The sequence below is a fragment of the Falco biarmicus genome, chromosome 3 (assembly GCF_023638135.1).
Source record: "Falco biarmicus isolate bFalBia1 chromosome 3, bFalBia1.pri, whole genome shotgun sequence".
Classification (NCBI taxonomy): domain Eukaryota; kingdom Metazoa; phylum Chordata; class Aves; order Falconiformes; family Falconidae; genus Falco; species Falco biarmicus.
In genome coordinates, this window is record NC_079290.1 from 11236216 (window position 1) to 11256967 (window position 20752).

Below are 20752 nucleotides of genomic sequence, written 5' to 3' on the forward strand. Positions count from 1 at the left end.
GTGCCGCTGAAACAGAGAAACTGGGATTGAAAGAAAGTAAAAAAAGTTCACTGAGCTTTTTCCTCTGTGTTTTCCATCCGTAGGTTTTACTCTGCAGTGATGGTGATACAGAATGGTAAAACGTCACTCCTCAAAAAGTGCTTAAAGCAGTGCTTGCCAAATTACAAATCATAGAACCATTTAGGTTGGAAAAGACCTTCCAGATCATCAAGTCCAGGCGTTAACCCAGGACTGCCAAGTCCATCATTAAACCATGTTCCTAAGCACCGCATCTACATGGTTTTTAAACACTTCCAGGGATGGTGATTACCACTGCCCTGGGAAGCCAGTTCCAATGGTTGACCACCCTTTCAGTGCAGAAATTTTTCCTGATAGCCAATCTAAGCCTCCCCTGGTGCAACTTGAGGCTGTTTCTTCTTGTCCTACTGCTTGTTACTTGGGAGAAGAGACTGACACCCACCTGCCTACAACCTCCTTTCTGGTAGTTGTAAAGAGCAATAAGGTGCCCCCTGAGTCTCCTCATCTCCACGCTGAACAACCCCAGTTCTCTCAGGTGCTCCAGACCCTTCACCAGCTTTGTTGCCCATCTCTGGACACACTCCAGCACCTCAATGTCCCTCTTGCAGTGAGGGGCCCAAAACTGAACACAGTATTTGAGGTGCAGCCTCACCAGTGCCGAGTACAGGGGCATGATCCTTGTCCTGCTGGCCACACTGTTTCTGATGGTGTGAAAGGAGGGGGTGTTTTAGTTGTTTTTTTTGAAATATGCAGTGTTAAAGGAGAGCTGGACCAGAGAGACTCGGTGAGCAGAGCACTGAAGTTGTGTTACTAGGAGCAAAGCCACTGAAGCTACTCGTTGCTCTCTGGGTTGGGTACGAATAGGTGGCACACCTATCATCGAGCACCCCCTGTAACTCTGGAGAGGAGGAGCTGGTGGTGCTCAAGAGCTGTTTTACTCTGGAAGTATGTTTGAATTCTGTAGGTGAATGAGGTTGAGCAGACAGAAGACAAATTCAAGCCTTTGAAGAGCGTAACATGCATCAGACTACTTTCTCTGCTCTTCTAGGCATTGAAGTATATTCATGTTGGATAAGAGATGTGATGATTTACAGTAATTATTTGATTTTTTAATTGAACAAAAGTTTAATTTTTAAATATGTTACAGTGGCAAGCAAAAACAATTCATCATACGCAGTAAACCACTGAACATCTACATATCAAAGCAGGATCTACACTCATTAATGCAGTTCCCTAAAGGGAGTGCACAGAGTACATGACCTTTTGTCACAAGACATTTCAGCAAGCAGGCCTCAGACAGAAGAACAGAGGACTCATTAATCTTTGGGAGACCCTCAAACAATCAGTGTATCTGTTTTCACAGTTTCCAGTCTCTTCTGAACTAGCTATAACATGGAAACTTTTCCACGTGGTATGCTTAATGAGTATTTTCTGCTAATGAAGGGTCTTTCTCCTCAGCTCCCCTTATCTTCAGTGCAGCTTGCAGAACAACGTGTCGTTTCATCCTGTTGAACTTTGACACATCTTTCTCTATTTCTTAGTCTCATGTTTCTTTTCCTGCCTCCTACTCTACTCAATGATGATTCCTCTGTGCAACCTTGCCTTTTCTGGTCTCCATCTATCCTTTAATAAAATAAAATAAAACCAAAAAACACATGAAAACAAACAAAAAATAACAGCAACTACACCCACTCCACCCACCCAAAAAAGAAAAAAGACAACCAAAAAAACCCCCACCAACAAAACAAAAGAGACTGTATTTTTAAAGCAAGCTACAACCATTCATTGCTACAGCACTTAGCTGGATGTTTCTTCCAGCTTGCTGCTATTAATGAAGTTGCTAAGCCTTGGTGCTGCTCAGGAGACAGTTCAGGGTAAATTTAAGATCTGAACTTCCTACACAAGCTGTTTCAGAGGCAGAAATTTTCCTGTTGACCAGAAGGAGTGAGCCTCAGGCAGACTGACTCAAGTGCATGCTCAAGGTCCCTTCTCCATTTAGGACTTTTCTTCAGAAAATACATTGGCATAATCATTGCAAGTGGCCCCTGCCTCCAGCATCTGCATGGCTCATCTGTGCTGGTCTCTTAAAACCTCAGTTACTACAGCTTCCTTCTGTAATTCCCTTTTCTTGAGACTTTGGCAGGTCCAGACGTGGCTGTTCTCTCATGCAGGTAGATAGGTGCTTCCACTTCTCTTTGGTTACAGATCTAAGTCCAGTTTGGTCCTGACGGGCAAAATCCTGGCTTTGTTAGATTTGGCGTGAAATGTTTGATGTAGACAAGAATGTCACTTTTTCTTTTTTTTTTTTTTTTTTTTTTTGTTAGGAAACCTGTGTTGGTGTGTACCACGTGAACAGGACCACGGGGTGTCTACTAACCTCCCTGTCTGCTCATTTATTGTCTGTCTCGTTCCTCTGTTGCAGTGATGGTCTTGCCAGGAGCAGGATAAAAGCTGCCGTCTCTGAAGCTTGTGAACTCTGAAGGGACAGTTCTGTTTCTCTGCAGTTTGGGGTTTTTTATATTAATTGTTTTAATCTTAAAATTTAATTAGGTAAGGCAAAGAATTAAGACAAAATTAAACCTACTGCAGGGTAGGAGTTATAGGGAGCAACAGAAAAAGTGAAACTAGTAATAACTTCGCAATTCAAAGGAAGACTTGTAGAGAAAGATCTGTAATAAATTCTGTAAGGTTTACTGCTGCTTAGGAGTCCTATCATGCTCCATATTCATTCTGGGAAAATTACTATCAAGGCAGTAAGATTGCTAACATCGCTTCTGGGGACAGAGCCGTTTAAAGGGATCAAGGCAGGGCTATTGGCACCTGCAAGGTACTTTGAGGCGTAGGTCATTAATAGCCATGAGACGCCCTGGAATAGCAAGCAGTATGTCCCCTAGTACAAAATAAGATGCAAACCTATTTCGCTTGGCGTCTGAATTAAACTTGTGCTCTTAAAATAGCTCTGAATCATTACAAACCTAAGTATAGCATGATACCAACCTAAACACCACTTAGGAGTACAACTCAGGAACGTGGTACATAGGAACAGTGAGAAAACAGCTTGGCCCCATCTGTGAGGATGATTGTGTGCAGGGTGTGGAGCAGGTATGAGTTCAGTGAACGCAGTACGTGAGCTGGTTGTCAAGCTGGAATTGCAATATTGTCATATTGAGACCTGACTGTATGAATTACTGAGTTTGACTGGTAGAGAGATTTTTTTGCAGAAATACATGGATGAGAACAGTGCAAGTCTAATGCTGCTGCATTGAGGACAGCACCGATATAAGACCTTAAAAGATGCAGGGAGGGAGACTGAGCTTCAAGGATACTCTACTATACCTTCAGCACAGGGTTGCTAAGCATCTGGATAAGGCTTTACTTTTAAGTGTCTTTATTTTAAAAACTTATCCTTAATAAAACAGTCCAGCTTCAAACTTCGATGCACATCCTACTGCAGTTTATACCAAGTATGTGCTTCATACACCAGCCTCAGTCACTTGGCAGACTCTGGGACTCCTTACTGGGGACTAGATGCCTTTGTGGGTTTTGAAAGATGCTGAGCCCAGCAGTTAAAAGCTAAAAAGTGTCAGGCCCTAAATGGAGGCGCCTTTATGGTTTGTTCACTTGGTTGCAGAGCCCTGGGGTGGCCCTTCTGCAGTGAAACTGAAATGTTCTCTGATGCTGGGAGCTAGCAGATCACAGGGTAAGTTTGACTTGCTATCCATAAGAAAAAGCGAAGGGAAAGCCTGATCATCACTTTAATAGCTACTCTGTCATACTTCGAAAGTGAAGGGAATAGATTATATGGCCCAGGAACAGCTGCTGGGGGTGTTTGGTGCTGTTTGTAGAAAGCTACGGTCTAACACTGCTCATTTACAGCTGTAAAGCTGTATTAGAGATCCTTCTTGCCTGTTGGAAAAATCTCTCTTTAATCTCAGTTGTTCTCAATAAATACATGTTATAAGAAGGCTTTCTGGCTGCCAATTACTGCTGTCGTTGCTTCTGGAGGGAGCAGAGCCACAGGCTCCGAGCACAGATCGGGCTTGCTGGGGCAGTGTGGGTCAGGCTCCGGGAGCTGCCGTTCAGGCTCATCCTTTGGGAGCAGAGCAGCCGTTTCCCAAAAACATAGCGTGTTGGCCCTATCTCACAGGCCAAGAAGTGCATGGGGCCAAAGGCAAACTACTTATCCTTAGCCCTTTAGTTCATAAGGCTTTATTGTTTGTAATCAGGAAGGCGCAGTCGTAAGGTGTGGCATCGTGCCAGGCCAATGCTGCTTAATTCAGCTACCTGGATCTTGTCGCCTTGGGTTTTGTAGAATTACATAGCTTCAAATTGGGACTTGTGGAGTATGTCCCAGCTGCATCATTTTCTGGCACATCACTCGAGTAATTAGGTCAGGCGCTAGAAGACTTCTTAGGTAAAAGTGATAAGGAGAGTGGGTGTGAGGAGAGCAGTCGCTCCTGCTCCCAAAGTGCCGGCAGTAATGTTACGTGTGAATCTGAATCCCGGGCTGAAAGAACAAGACGATTCCTGCACAGAATTTCATGCTGCACAGGCAGCGCCTGTCTTTGGTGTCACCTCCGAAAGATCACTCCCGTCACTCCTGCAGTGCAGCTGTCGGTTATGCTCCCCGGGAGCCACTGGGTTGTCCCTTTGTCACCACCTCGGAGCGTCGCTGCTTGCTGCGCTGAAGTAGGTCATTCCACTCTCCAGGCAATCGCCCAGACAGGCATGTTCTTCTTCTTCATCAAGGTTTGTTGTTTACTAAGCAGGGCTGACTAGGCATCTCTTTGCTAAGTGTATTAGCCTTTGTCTTTCAGTGGCGTAAGGAGTTTAAAACTGAGGTGTTTAAGGCTGGGGATGGAGCTGAGATGGGGTGCTGCCGGGGAGGGAGCAGATGCTGTGCTGTAAAGATTGCATCAAACTCCAGGCAGTGCAAGCAAACAGATTTTTGCATGTTTTGCAGCACGTACGTGCACAGTTGGCCAAGTTTCCCAGAAAGACTGTTTGGTAGGACTCTGTCCGCAAGTGGTAGGAGTCATTTTTGGATCTCAGGTAGTAACTGTGGCAGTGTGCTTTTGTGAGCAGGGTGGGGGGATGCATGGGGAGCGAAGGCTGCTTCAGGGGGAACTTGGGAGGAGGTGGCCCAAATGGCAAAGTACCAGAACGATTCTGGGGGAAAATTAAAAATACCCCACCCCTAGGCATTTTAAGTGCAATATTTGTGTAGTTTGGTGTAGTATTTAGAAGCGAGAAGAATTTTGACTGCTGCAGCAGACTGTCAGCAGCAGAGGATCTTACCGCCTCCAGCTGACTTCCAAGTACTGCAATAATTCTGCGTTTTGTTCCACCTGATAGATTTTTTGTGTTCTACTAATTCCTTCGTGTGTGATTGTGTGACATAGATGGGCATTCACAGAACTGCAGCTACTGATCCCAAGTCTGAAGTATTTGCTTTTTATAAAGACTGAGCAAAGAACTTGGCTTTTCTTCCTTCTTGTGCACTCTACCGAGTATTTGAATTGCAAGCATTGTCATGCAAATGTATGAGCAGAGACAGTGTGTACTTTATCAAGCTTTGTAAGTTTTCTAACTACAAAAAAAAAAAATCCCCCCACATCTCTAGATGGCAATTTACATTCAAATCCTGTTTGCTGTGTTCTCATGGTAACTACTCCAAGGGAATATGCACAGTCCATGATAAATAGACATCCTTAGAGCTCCAAAAGCATCGCTGGGGTACAGAGTATTGTTCTCTAGCAAAAACTTTTAACGTCCGTAACTCCCTTGCTAAACTGTGTCTTAGGGCATTTTGTGCATTTTATCTCTTAAGGTTTAGGAATTTGTTGGCTGTGAAATATATTTACATTCTTGGTGCCTATAAGGTGAGATTAGCCCTTGTGTCCTGTTAGTCAGGAATATCTACAGCGATTGCTGTAGAGCCAGCCCTCACTAGGCTTGACTTCCTTTGAGTAGCAGCAGGAATGAATTAAGCAAGTACAGCCAAAGATATCACATGAAAGACTTGAAATACCAGTGAGCTGAAGAAAGCCCTGTTCTGTGCGTGTCTGTGTGTGTGTCTGTGTGTGTGTGCATAGCTGCAACTGCTAAAGATTCAGTTTTTCACAATGGGTGAACGCTGAAGGGTGAAAAAGCCTTAAAAGGTAAGGGGCTTAATTCATGCAGGTTTTTTAATAATTTTAATCTTGCGTACTTGGAGCTGTGGTGGACTTGTAGGGAAAGAAAGTGCCTGGGGTTTGGCTAGGGAAGCTGTACTGGAAATGTTTCTGGGCTTGTATTTTCTTTTAAAGAGGGTAAATGCACGCAGAATCAAGTTTGTGAAAAAATGACAAAATTTACTGGTCTAATCATATTTTCGAATGCCAGGAGAGCTTTGCTGCCAAGCAGTCTGCTTTAATAAATCACACTCCGTTGGAAAGTTAAAGGGGCGATTGTTCACAGAGCAGGGAAGAAGGCAGCAGAAGTAGAGCTGTGTGTGCGGAGCCAGGGGAAGACCTGTGTTGCAGTGACGGGCTGCTTTCTGGAGAAAGATCTTTTCTGTTGTTCAGCAGTCTGTGGTGTAGATTCAGGAAAACCAGCTATGTAAAGTTTTAAGACAATAGTATTCCTGTAATTTATTAAGGCATAAGGCATGGCTGTAGTTTTGCATTGATTACATGATGAGAAAGCAACACTGGGGATGAGTGTGTTTGGGGTGGGGGGAGTCCAGCAAGATACCTGCAGCCACCCAGAAGTCTAAACTACTTTAGTAGTTTTACTGGAGAAACTTGATGGGGCACATTTGAGACAGTAATTTTTATGCCATAGAAATGCAGGAAATGGAATACACCTGGAAAAAAATAATAATTGCAGTAGTAATGGAAAGGATACCTCAACAGAAGTATATTTTGACTTTGTTTGCTGTGTCAGCTCCCTGCTTCTGCCCCTAATGAAATAAACCCCCCAAAACCAACCCAGCAGGTAAAATAGCTCTGTTCGCCGCTGATTGCCTTTGCTGCTGGGATCTGTGTTTTACTTCTTGCTTTCCCACTTAAAGAGCTTGCCTCTGCAGACATCAGAATTCAGCCACAGGGTAGAAAATTAGGATAAAATTGCTTGAGAGAACCTGTTATGAAGGGAATGGGCTTGATCCTGAATCATTGAAGTCTATGGGAGTTTTATTCTGGTCTCAAGAAGAGCAACCCTAGATTTGCCTTGCAAATCTAGATGAAGGAGATAGCATCTGATAAAGTGCCTATGGGACTGGGAAAGGGGGTTCTCATAACTTGTAGTTGTTCTTCTCTCACTGATGTTAAGAGGTGTCCTCTTAAACCTTAATGGTAACAGTGGTAGTAGGTCAAAAAGTAGGTATTTTTGTTGTGTGGAACATCAAATATACGTATTCAGTATTTCTTCCGCTAAAACTGGTTAGATTGTTAGATTCAAAAAAGGTAAAATTTGTTTTGCTTCTACTTTGTTGGCATATTCAAAAAATGTATTTACAAGCTGTAACATAAATGGAAGCATAATGATTTTTTTTTTTCTAATACAGCTAGGTTACTGATAGGAATTACCTGAAAGTTACAGTACTGTCCCAACTATTCACAGATCTTCGTCAGAGCTACCCTCGGAACACAGAATCTGTGTCAAGAGCAGAATGTAATATTGTCTAAGAGTAGGTTTGGGTCAGTTGCTAAATTTTTTTTTACTTTTAACTGTATCTGTCTGTTCATGTATATATATATATGTATATATGTGGCTTTTCTGTATTCAGTCACAGGATGCAGAGAAGGAGCAAAGCCTTCATAGGGGGAAAACCTCTCTGTGATGAATTTGCAAGGACTAAGTACACTTCAGAACATTTGCTATCACCTCGTAAGATTAAACTTTAAACATGAAATGCTTCCTGAAAGCACATCTAAGCATCTTATCTTTGTTGTCTAACTTACACCCAGAATTTACTGTTTCTGGTGGTTTTAGCCAGTTTATAAGCCTAGGAAGCAAGGCAGGTCCATTCCTAACACTGTCATTAGAATTACAGAAGTGAGGTTGTGGTTTCATTTGTATGGAGTGGAATGTAGTAGCTGTAAAGTCCATGTTTCAGGACATCAGCTGAGTCATAGCTGTGTGACGGCAGTCAGCCTAAAGTACAGGAGGTTTTTGGCTGATGCATGATGAGGTTTGAGGTTGCTGCTGATGGTTTTTCTCCTCCACGTTCCTGATGTGCGCTCCGTGTTCAGGCAACAGAGAGCTGGGCTAGGGAGGTGGTAGCACCGCAACTCCTCGGGCTCTGTGGGCAGTTACTACTTTTGTTGTTCAGTCCCAAGCACAGGGTGAGCTTACGCTCTCTTCAGGTCTGTGAAGTTGCTGGTGAGCCAGGAAGCCCAATGCGCTCTGTAAATCATTCAGGACACTGGGAAGTTTATTGTTGTAGCTGCCACCTTGGATTGTCCCATACACCTGTGAACACTGTGCAGTGTTTAGTGTAGAAAAGACAAGTCTGTCACCTAACTCATAGTGCTGTGCTGTATTTCCACCATTTACACGATGAAATCTATCATGGCATTTTTGAAACTCAGTCTGTGTAGTTCTAGACATCATAATCACGAAGTATGTGGTACATAGGGGCTTTGGGGGATCTCAAAGCTTCTAATAGTCAAGCAGAGATAAAGTAGACGGGTTGAGAGAGACATCCCCTTTCAGAAAGCCAGATAAATGCCAAATCCTCTGTGATACTGGCTTTCTCGAATGAATGGCTGCCCCAGATTCAGCATGAAAAGGACGAGTACGTCCATCTGCAGCTTGCCAGCCACACCATTTGTGCATATTTAGCCAAAAAGGAACAGTGTCCAGCCTCATAAATTAAGTAGTCTTTCAAAGGAAGAAATGATTATTTCTGTTAAAAGGTTTAGTGCTTAAATTCACTTCACATAATTTTTTAATATAAGCAAACAATTTGCATAGCAAACGAAGTTGCGTTTAGGAAGGTTGATTCTGTCTTCAGTGTCTCTTTCTGATTCAGACATGAAGGGTTATGTTTTGTTGTATACTTAAGCCAGCCTAGGAATTTCTCAGGGGAGAAGTGGCTGTTCAGCCATCCAAAATTGCCATTTCCCTGTGACCACTGGTGCAGAACATAGCATGTCTCAAATCGGCCCCATTCTTGGAGGGCACGTACATCTCATTGGCCTCAATGGGCTCAAACCACACATTTAAATGCTTTGCTTAAGTTGTTACTGGTTTTACGCTGCTTTGACCAGCACGTACCAGCATAGCTGGAGCCACAGCGCCTCTTGTCCCACAGCTTTGAAGAGGAGTGAGGCATGTGTGCAGCTCCTTACAGTTGCATACCCAGCCTGAAGTTGCAAGTCATCTTGTTTCAACTGTCGCTCCAGTTGCGTGGAGTCCATGCTGCTGGCCAGTCCCAGGAGAATGTAGGTAGCGCTGGTATGTCAGCAATGAAACCGATCATGGAGGCTCACCGGTGTGTTTTCACCATGATCAGAAAACAGGGAAGAGGGATAGAAAAATCCACTTCTGGGGCAGGAAGAGCCATATCTTTGCTTAAATGTGCTGCAGTAGATTGTAAAACCAGAAGTAAGGGCAGAGCTTTTCTCCACAGGATCATCTAAAAAAAATGTATAGAGACAACCAAATGTGTTCGTCATACAACTAAGATGGAAATAGCCTTAGTGAAACAAAGGGCCATTGACCAGCGTCCCTGCCTGTCAGTTCTGCAGGCTTTGTGGAAATGAACAGTGGCATCATAATGAAATCACTCAGAAGGTAGTTGAATGTTAATTAGTTAGGTCCTGATGTAATTTTACCATCTATTATAATGCATTGTTTCGCTCTCTCTCTGTTTATGTGTGTGTGTCGTTAGATCAGTTAGTAGTTTGATAACCATATTGGTGTTAGGGGAGGTTCCTTGCCATCCGTTTTGGGTAACTTGCACCATGCTAATACAGTTAATTTGCTCTATAGTTACCTCTTGCTTCACAGATGTATAGGAATTGGAATGAAGAAGTAGTTGGTGCAGGTTTTTTGTGAGGGGAAAAATATGTGGTGACTTTCATTGCAAGCGTTAATGATTGCCACTATATAGTCTATAGCAATAAGATGACTTTTTTTTAATTTTTTTCTATTACCTACTAAATGCAGTGACTTACAATGGTTGCAGGAAGCACAGGAGCTACCTGCTGTTCTAGCCAAGTGATGTTGATTCACCTGTGCCTTTGGCGTGGTGCAGAGCTCCTCCGTCTTGTGTTTATAAAACATATGAAGAAATCAGTAAAGGGGCTTTTTGTTTGGGTTACGATGGAAATTTCAGTATATCAGAAATACCAAATTTGATTTTGATGTGGTTCTCAGAAACATCAAAGAACCCCGGCAGGAGACTTTCTGACTCTTAATGGGGTGATGGGGTGGGACTGCTGTGTTATAACAAAGTCCAAGGAGAAGGTATTTGTTGCCTTTTTCTGTGAAATGAATGTACAAAAGAACAAACAACTACCTTCATTTTCTGTCCCTTCCCTGCAAACACACACACACATTTCACTGGTCTTGGTGTCTTGTTGTCTAGTGAGTTGCAGATCTGCAAAGCAGGTCCTGAATTTATAATGTAAAAATGTGTAGGTACACAAGAGCAGCAGCTTGAAAGGACCAAATTCTAGGAGAAACGCCAAAGTTAGGCAGACGCTGTCTGAGACTTGCTGAGGTAAAAGATGTAGGAGTAATGAACACACTGTTTACATGGGATTGAGCTGGGTCATTTATCTGGGCCATCACACAACTCTCGCTGTCAGCCAGGTAGACACCTGCGCTGATCACGGGGATCCCCATCACCTTCTGTAAACTTGAATTTCCCCTTTCTAGGCGTAAAAAGTATTTTAACTGCAGTGTTCTGGGTTTCCTCACGCTTCTAAAACTTAAAGCTGACCTCCAGACCACCCGCTGCAAGTCTGCTGCAGCGCAGCTCTCGGGCAACCCCCCAGTGTCCCCCAGGTTGAAACGAGCCCTCGGAGATGATGAAAAGCAGCAAGGGCCATGTGCAGCCCGATGGGGCGTTTTTGGTGCAGAGGCGTGCACGGCACACTGGCCGCTCTGGCGGGGTGGGCGCGGGGAGCCAGGTGGCAGGGGCGCTGGCGAGGGACGGGTAGCGGCACCCGTGCAGGCAGCAGCAGCCCAGAGGCAGCAGCAGCCCTGCCATGAATGGAGCCCTGTGCCTACGCCGGGGTGGGAATAATCTGCCCTTTCAGTGCTGCCCGACCTCCAGTGTCCTAGCAACCCAAAGCTGTTCGGCTGAATATTTTGTGGCGTTCCTCATTTACACGTATCAGATATTGGCTGTGATATAGGCCTGGCCGATTTCCCGTTAACGGCTTTCAAACAAAAGGCTCGATACAGGAAGGAGGGGAGAAAGGGCTCCTTAGGAGATAATTTTATAAAAGCATATATTTTTTTCAGCATAGGAATCGCACCGGGAGATTTCCTTGCTTGGGAAAGCACTGAGCAGCAAGTCTGCGTGTTACATCAGCCTTGTGCTTTGTAGGCGTCTTTTATGGGCCACTGAGGGAATGAGCCGCCTGCAAGGGCAAAAAGCATTGGAGAAGGAGAAACTGCTCGTGGCCTCGATATTGAAAGAGCGGTACGATCAATTGCTAATCGTTTATTATAAATAATAAAATACTTGTTAACCTTACCTGAATCTGATTTTGACTTTTAGCTAGGAAGTCGCTGGCCCTCCACGTACACTCCACACTTAATTAAAGGCAAACTCAAACTTTTTTATAGTTTGCAGAGGTGTAGGTCACGGTTGTTCCAGGGCTTTTCCCGGTATTAACAATTGGATCTGATAATGCGGAGGGGTTTTTTTATTGTTTCATGATGAATATGTGAACACTTTGTAATGACTTCATCTAAGCTAGTCCATAGCACTGCAGCCTCTGTCTTCATCGGCAATCAACAGCAGTAAAATCTCGGCCAAATTTCCCTTGGTGGACCATGAAATACTTGCATAAGTAATGAACTTTCTTCCTGCCAAGGCAAAGCTTGCGTGTGGGAAGCACAGTTCTGGATTGCACCATGCACTGCAGGCCAGTAGCTGTGTGTCTTGTTCCTCTCTCTGGTGTAGAGCTTGTCTTTGGGAGTCCCGGTACCAGAGGTTACAGGATACAGCCCTAAGCTTCTTCAAATAAATAAAAGTAATTATTTTTTTCCACAACTGGCGTGCTGAAGGGGGACTAGTTAGATCTTTTAGTCTTAACCTGCTGTGTGGCAACCTGTAAGGAAACCATCTGAACGCCTACTGGAAGAAGGAGGACATCCCGTGTTTTCTTTGAAGTGTCTGGTGGCTTTAGATGGTCCCACCACCATGGGTAAGCTCTTCAAATGAATACACTCGGTGACTAAAAGGTGTGCCTTCTGGTTTGAATATGTCTTGCTTTGATTTTCGTGGTTTTTATGTCTTTATCTGCTGTATACTAGAAACTGTTGTGGAACGTATGCTCTTGCTCTAGCCACTCACAGATTACTGTCAAGGCCTCTCAGCTTTTTCATCGATGAGCTCCTCAGGGCTTTTAGTGAAGTCCCTTACTGCTTTTTTTACTCAGAAGTTTGTTCTTACGGCTCTTACCTAAAGTAGTTTCCCACGTAGCAGTCTCCCTTATTGTGCTCTGAAATGGGATGCAAAATATCAGTAGCAGTCACATGGCTTAGGAGCACAGGTTTGCCCACAGATCACTGAACTGACTTCTGAAGTATCAGAGAATTTTTAGTATTCTCTTTAAAGCAGTGCCCCAAAACAGAAAAGTCTCAAGATGTTAATGGTATCCAGGCGTGTTGTCCTAAAGGAATAGCGATCTGTTCTCTATAGATCTAGAGAACTAGCAGGTGGGTGCCCAGGACTGAAGCAGAGAATAAAGTGGGATTTGGATTTAGAGTCCTCTTCTGCTCTTCTTGTGCTGTACGAGTTGATGTCTCTTGTCCCTCTGTGGAGTGCAATGCTAGCTCCCTCCAACCCTGCGTCGTGAGTTCTTGTGGCTGGAAATGAGCTTCTTCCACCTTCTCCTTTCTACTTACCTGCAATCGAGGGGAGGAGGCAGTATCCCTGTTACCTTCTCTTCCCCCCAAGTGGAGCTGCAGTCTGAAAAAAAGGTTGCTCAGTTTTTTGTGTCACCAGGGAAAATGAAGATAGTTGTGATAATGTGAATCGAAGTTATCTGCAATACTGTTTCAGGATGTGCTGCTGAAGTGATCCTGTTAGCATTTCGGCGGGGGCTAGCTACGTGGAAGGTTTCACATATTCAGGTGTGAGATTACTTGTAGTAACACTACAGTAGGTATTAGAAGGTTCTTAGATTGTTGAAAGAAGAGGTTTTACAACTGTGTCGGACTATTAAGATGCAAGACTAAATTAATCTTAAACAGGTTCTCTCAGGTATTTTCATCCTAATCTTTTATCCCCTGATGAAACTTAATATCGTTCAAGAATAAATGCTTGAATACTAAACACAGTTATCTGAAGAAATCATGTTAGAGAAGCCATCCTCAAAACATGATTTACTGCTTTTTAGTAGAGAGGTGGATTTGTATGCCCAGCCTGCCAATAAACTGTCAAATAGCAAAAAAACTTGTAAGGCGTGGATGAAAAATCTGTATGGAGGAGTGAAAGTACAGTGGAAAAATAAAAAAAAAGGAGGAGAGAGAGAGAAAAATAAGGATGGGGTCTCAGTCCATGTAAGTTACTTGGTCATTGCTGATGAGGGTTTCAGCATCTGCAGCTGGTCTGCGTGCAGCCTCAGCAGACACCGAGGCGTGTGTGCGGTTGTTTTTGTGCCGTTGTGATGCACAGTGGTGACATCGGTGTGGGCTGTCTTGACATGGGGCTGGTAAGGAGGGACAGCTGTCCCTGCAGTTGGTACCTCACAGCACATTTCTTCATGGTACGTCTGTGGCTATCAGGCAGCCTGATTGATTTTCTTCAGGAGAAGCCTGCTGACCTGTCACAGCTGGGGAAAATGAGGCCAGGCTGGGGTTTAGTCTGCAGGGACGGGAGGCTTTAGTGAGGATGACCTCAGATGAGATGGCAACAGATTACTCACCGGTGGAGAAGGAGGGCCCATGAGAAGTGCCAGCTGGGTCCGTGCTGCGGCTCCCACCTTGTTAGTGCGCGAGACCCTGCCAGATCGGTTTCAAAACCTTAAATCCCTCTTTTCCTAAATGCTCTTAATTGTCTGTCTCACATGGATGGTCCTTCGGTTGCTGTTCAGGAGCTAACAGCCAGTGAGACTTGCTATGCATTTCAATGGCCTCCCTGAATAATGCTTTAAAGCGCTTCAGCTGAAAAGTCAGGCAGTCACAGAGAACACTCTAAATGTGCACTTACAAAACTTAAATGATGTTCAAGGCTGTGTCTTTAACAGTTCATTCCTATTCCATGAAGTTATAACCAATGTCTAAGAAATAGCAGTGTCATTTTGAGGAGGTAACATTCCTCTGGGCTTACATGACGGCAGAGGCGGACGAATTCTGTCTTCCTTGAGAGGAAATTCCGTATACCTTGAGAAAGGAGGGTTCATAAAGAGACTGTTGTGTGCTTACTCAGGGATAGCTTTTAGTCCATACAAACCAAACAAAAAGAAAATTACTCTGAAATGCAAGGGTATGGTGAGAATGACTAATAAAAAGTAGATTAAGTAGTTCCAGGACTGTGAGTACATTGATCATTGTTGATGAGAGCATGAAATCGCAGCAAGCCAGTCAGAATCATTTGAGCATCTTTTCTCCAACAGCAAGGCTGGTTCCAGCTCTTACCTTTCCGATACATAGTCAAGTGGGACCTGAAGTATGACTACAGCATCTTTGTAGATGGATGTAACTCAGCAGTGTCTTGACCAAGCTGAAATCTATGAACACTAGTGCAAATGGTCGGTGTGGTAATGTGCTGCTTCATAGCTTTTAAATGGGCTGCTGTCTTTAAAATATCCTTGTGATGCCCTTGCTTGTAAAGTAAGCTGGGTGGCAGGCTGAATATAAATCCCAAAGCATTTTCACATTAGTTTATTGAGTCTCCTCCTTTCACTGTTCTGGTACAGTGGAAGAATTCTAAAATTACAGTGGTCCTTCTGTGCAGTATTATTTTTAGCTCAGGCAACTCTAACCTGTGGCACGAGAGTGGCTAATTCTGAAGTCTGTCTCTTATCTGAAATACCTAGGTCTGGAAGATGAGCGATGCAGGTCATACGCAGTAGTTGGAGTTTAAGAGAAGATCAGATAATCGTGCAAACACTTGCTGTTGGTAAATGCAGTACTTTCACGTTCAGACCTGTAGAGACTGTGTAAAAGAGCCAGCATATCATTACTGAGTTTGCAGTGAAATCTGGCCTGGACTTTGCAGCAGAATTTTTTGAGGCACAAGTGTTGCAATATACCCATGCTCTTTCTCTAGCAAGTTACCACCAGCAGTGCTCATAATTTTTAAAGACTTTTTGTGGGGGTTTGTGGTGGGTGTGTGGATAAAGGCCAGGAGAACTTTGGATGTGTAAAATGCTGTTATTTCAGGTTTCCTTGACTTGGCAGTGCCATACAGTAGAAATGCCAAATAAACTTTTTAGCTGTGGCATGTTCTTTGGTTTTATTCTTCTATAGTCTTAGGGTGTACATTTGTGGACACAAATACTCTGGGACGGTAAGGGAGTGTCTTCAAAAACAAAGCAGGCATCAAAAAAAAAAAAAAAAAAACCAAACCAAAACACCAAAACCGTTTTGACCTGAACCTCTTCCAGTTAGAGCTAGCTGTGTGCTGGAAAAGACCGTGGTGGTTTCCTTCCTTGGAATAAATGTGCTCTTAGGTCAGTGGGACCTTATGTTCCAGGTCCTTCGGCAGGATGCGCACAGGTTTTAGTGCTCCTTGTGCTGGAAGTGCAGCAATTCTGAGGTTGAAACTCTTGTATAAACTCATCCCATCAAAGCTTACGGTGCAAGCGACTGAAGAACTGATGGCTGAAAAAGCAGGGGGTGAAATGGTTTGTTGGAGGTAGGAAGGTGACCAGCGTGGCACTGGATTTGACAGGAGGGTTGCCCTAGCCCTGCCCGTCCTCGGTTTCCAGCACATTTTCTTATTGTGGGTGCAGGCGTTTCATTTCTTTCAGGTTACTGTCCGTCTTGAATCCTCAGCACGAGTATAGGTTGCCGAGCAGTACATATGGATAAGAATCGCTGAGCGTAATGTGGTTTAAAAAAACCAAACAATGGGCATGCAGAAATATTCATATCAGTTCAGCTAGATTATATGTTAGAAGTTAATTTGTTTTACGCTTTGCAGATTTATCTGGGAGGAAAGCCTGGCATTGGTTTTGAATCGTGGAGCTGGTGACTTGAGATCAGAAGACACTGGGGTCTGTTTCAGAAAGATCTGGCTTAGTAAGCCCCCCTATTTCGGAAGAAGTATCAGTACATGTCTAGATGTAAAAACAAGTTCAAAACCCACTGTAAAGCAGGAGAAGACTGACTTCTTTTTAATTTCTGTTTTTCTCCAAAGTAAAATTGCCAAGACTTCATTTTAGGAGTAAAAAAGCAGATATAAAAAAAAAAAAAACCCAAACAAAAACCCAAAACTAAGACATTGAGAAAAGTTACTGGCTTTTAAATAAAAGAATACTTTTTCACATTCTCTTAACCTGTTTTTCATCTTTTCTTGCTCTGTACCTGTCTTCCACAAAACACTCTTGTAAACCAGGAAAAGGAACGCTTTTAACACACAGTAGCAAGGCTGGCATAGTCCTTATCAAGTTCTCACAGAGAAATCTAGAGACAAGGGACTGGGGTTATTTTCTTTCTTTTTTTTTTTTTCCTCAATCTCCCTGTGAAGTTCTTCCTGCCTACATAAAATCTGTGAGGCTGCTGTAATCTGTCATTATTGTGCCTGTACTCTTCTGAGGCAGCCAGCAGTTCAGGGGGAGAAGGAATTCCCCAGGGGGAAGTCAGGTATCCTCCGCGTTTGAACGGAGCAAATGATGTGCAGAACAAAAAAAATGTTGTGCTGTGTGCGTGTGTTATTTGGATACTTGGGGTCTCCACTAAGGATGCTCTCCAGGGAAAAGGGATGGTGTTTTTTGAGCCTTAGTCAGACTGTAATCTAAGGAACTATTTTATCATGAAAATTATGCGTAGGTGTTAGATGTCTGTCCTAATGGCTGCTTCTTGGGATTGCAGGCAGAAGCTTTGCCCTTTAGGAGGCTCACAACAGATAGAGCAAGCATTTAGCAGCTTAAGGAGCCACAGTCTCTGCCAGCAGAGACTCGATGTTGCATGAAAGCCTTGGTCGGTGCTGTCTGGCGCAAATTCAGGGAAGAGTTTTGGATTCAGGAAGTGGTAAATTACAAGTTGTGCTATGAAGGAGCACACCACAAAAACCACCTTTATCAAGTAAACCAGACCTGACTTATAGCTCTGAATTTCACATTGATGTTGCTCAGCACCATAACGTGGCTGTGACCCATGTGAGTGTAGCCGTTGTTTGGCAATTTTGCACGTTGGAGTGGTTTAGTGCTGTCATTCCTTGGTAAAAGTGAAATATCTATTGAAAATTGAGTTGTTTTGGAGTTGATTGCATCTCTCAGACAATTTTGGAAGGTATCAGTTGACTTCTGTTGCCTTCTCTTTTATAAATTTGATCTTATTTCGCAGGAGCCTTACTTTTAGCGATTAATGCAGGTTTTTCCTTTGGAAGACATACTGTTTTAAAATCAGTTGTGGGTCTGTTGTCTATCTGAAGTTTTCCTACAGAATACAATTGCTTCACAAGTGTTCATTTGTGAAACAAGTCCAGTTTTTACAGCAACACTGGTGAAGATATAGCAGACCCCAGAGATGAGTCGTGTCCTCTGTTGCTTCGGTATAAATCTGAAAGTTAGCTTGCTTACCACGGGAAGCCTAAAGGAGCACCAATAAAGACGAAAGGCTGAGTATCATCTGCGTAGGTAACCCATTGCACGGGGTTTTATACTATTGCAAGTTTAACTCCTTCGTGCTGCACTGAGCATCGTTCAAGTGGAGGTGGTCATCATTCTCCATTTCAGAAGTGTCTGCCGTTTAATAGTGGGGTATATACAGGACTTGCACTCTGGTTCAATAAATGCACATAAAGTCGATTTGTTTATGTATGAGGAGGCCTGCCAACTGGAAGTTATGCTTAAGGTTGTCCCTGCCTGTAGATGTTTATACGACTGAGGCTGAAATCCACTTCAACCACAGAGCAGAACTACCCGAGGTGCAGCGTATCGCCAAGTTGTAACGTGGATATGCTGCATGTGTTACCTCTTCTGGGTTTTTCATTAGATGCAGGAAACCCTGGATGCATTTTAGGGCTCCAGCTCCCTCTCTGGCTGGCTGCAGCTCTCCTCCTTGCTGAGGGGTGAAGAGTTGCTGTGATGGCTCAAGTCAAAGACCCCCAGGTGACGGGAGCTATCTTCTCGTACTCCATGTTGATAAGTGTAAGAGATGAGTCCAGCCCATCTCTACCACTACCCCCGGTTTACTCAAAGCAGCCAGACTTGTTGCAGACGTAATTCCAGTGATACACCAGGACAGTATTTGACCCTCCAATTTAATAGCCTCATGTGTCTGTGAGTAATTAAAAATAACCAGTAATGTAAAGTGAAGGAGCAGGCTTATGTAATTAAAATTGCGATGGTCTTTATGTTACCCTGCTTTGATACTGTGTTAACAACTCTTGCAGCGTTTCATGCTTTTCTTTAAAAATGTAGGTATCTGAAGTAGGTGACTGTGTGACAGTCCATCCTCCCCACCCCAGAGCAGGGCTGTTTCTAACTTCTGTAGTTGCAGGAAAAAGGTCAGGAAAACGTTGTTGCTTCCTCTGCGACTCAAATCAGGGATAAAAAGAGAAAGTGGGTTCTTTTAAAAGTAACATGAGCTTTCAAGCCAGCTGTGTGGCTGACTTCCCACTTTTTAAGTGACTGAGGGTGGCAATGAAAAGGTGAGGTGGTGCAGCAGCCAGCTGGCTCTCAAAGCAGAAGGTGCTCCCTTGCAGAGGGAGAGGCTGCCTGGTGAGAGTCACCTGTCACATCACCAAAATTTTGCCTGCTTTGCTGTGTCCCCGTTCCCCTCCATGCGTTTGCCTCCCCACCTGAACACACCAAAAATAGTTTTGTGTGCAAGTCTTGTAAAGAGCATCACCTTCTGAGTGGTGAATGGGTGGGGTAAAAGGACTGAACGCAGGTGTAGTGGCAAAGAAAGAAGATACATTGACTTGCGTCCGCTTGTGGCACACATCAGCCTTGGGTTACATGAGTCGAAAAGTGAGTATGTTTTTCCTCGGGATTTGTGTGTGCATCTGTGTTCATTCCCTCCCTTTGCTGTAGGGCATCCCCAGCCGCCTGCCCCGAAGCAGGCAGGCAGGCAGGCGTGTGGGCCGACGTTCAAAGGGTGGCTTTGCAGGGCTAGCTCCCTAACACCTGCCTGCCGCGGGGCGGGCGCCTTGGGAAGGCACTGGTGGCAACACCAGTCGTGACAGCATCGATACCTCGATTGTAAGCGTTTGTACTGTGTGGTCGCAGAAACACCAAAGATTTTGCTGGTGGTGTATTTTACTGGCGGTGGCAAAATCCAAATGAAACACACTGTTGAGAAAGAGGAGCCTGTTTGCATCATTTGCAGAGGCGTTTTTCCCCTCCGGAACGTTAATTTTTTATACGTGTGGGTATGGAAATAAAATGTTAAATCACATTTGTAACAGGGCCATTAATGTAACCACAGCCAGAGTGGTGCCGAGCTGGTGTAGTTCCTGGGTCTCCCTGGGACACAGAGCACCCGTCTCAAAGGGAAGGCAGAAGCATCTGCTGGTGGTGGCAGATTTTCTCCGCAGCCCCCACTGGGATCAGGTCCTGCCCACACACAGTGCTACCTACCCCAGCCCGGACAGGGCTCACCAGGGTGACCAGACACTGTTTAAAACGCAAATTTTTTTTTCATTTTTGTTCAGTGCTACTGCCTGTGGAGGAAGGGCCATGATGTGGTGGTTTTCCATATGAGTTTTAGCCTCTGTCCTAAAGGAGGGGGTTGGAAAGGCTTTTGCTGTTGAGGGAACAGTGGGTGCTGAGGAGACGTCTGCCCGTGCGGCTCCACAGCAGTTGGGTGCAGAAGGGCTGCTGCATCTACGGAGGAGCCTCTCACCTCTGCTCCAGAAGAGAAATTAATGAAAGGAAGAATAGCAACATTTTGATGTAGACGTTTTGTTTTAAAGGAGGGGGAGGTAGAAGCTAATCTATCGGTATTTTTGAAGCTACCTAATTTATAGCTCTGAGGTATCACCACTAGCACACAGTGCTGTGTTTTATAGATAAAGGTGCTGATGGAAGAATTTAAACTGGCTATTTTAAATGAAGTTTTGAGCCTGTGCTTTCCTGAAAGTATTTTTGATAAGTTAAAATTTGGGGGAGTCATTTATGTGCTAAGTCGGACAAGAGGCATGATTAAAGCCAGTTAATAAATACCAAGGGAGTTCTCTGATGTAGTTGCTCAGGGCTTGATCTTGCTGTCATTTCTATCAGCTGAAGATCTTCAGATCTTATATAAACCATCAACTGTATCTGTGAGATCCCATCTTCTGAACTTCTTGCAAAATACTAAGCACTGTTCTCTCCAGCCCTGCAAATGACTGTGCAGGAGAGTCAGCTGGTGGCTTAAAGTGGACGTTTAGGCTGATGAATTAAATGGT

At 44.1% G+C, this 20752-nt stretch overlaps 1 protein-coding gene across 1 annotated transcript in view; it reads left to right on the forward strand.

The window, feature by feature from the left end:
• The window catches only part of MYO10 (myosin X), a 167585-nt gene that overhangs the window by 113080 nt on the left and 33753 nt on the right, over positions 1-20752 (forward strand). The gene's annotated exons all lie outside the window — the stretch shown is intronic.